This window comes from Quercus suber, unplaced genomic scaffold (assembly GCF_002906115.3).
Source record: "Quercus suber isolate HL8 unplaced genomic scaffold, Cork oak 2.0 scaffold_952, whole genome shotgun sequence".
NCBI classification, from domain to species: Eukaryota; Viridiplantae; Streptophyta; class Magnoliopsida; order Fagales; family Fagaceae; genus Quercus; species Quercus suber.
The window spans coordinates 6,181-6,430 of record NW_027070372.1 but is presented as its reverse complement, the minus strand read 5'-3'; positions in this window follow the sequence as shown (position 1 = coordinate 6,430).

Here is a 250-nt window from a genome sequence, read left to right as displayed (position 1 = left end):
ATTTTTTGGAGTGTATTTAGTTGGGTGGAGAAGAAAGAAAATAAATGATGAGACTTAGGTGTTTTCTTACCGGGCCCAAAAAAATTTCCTCTCCAAAATGGAGAAAAAACTGTAAGGAGAAAAAAGGGCTATTTAATAGACAAAAATGCCCATGTCTAGTGACTTTTTTTTTATTTTTTATTTTTTGGGTGTGCTGGGCACGTTGGCCTCTTTCTTCCTCATTTTTCTTTTTCTTTTTTTTTTTTTTTTT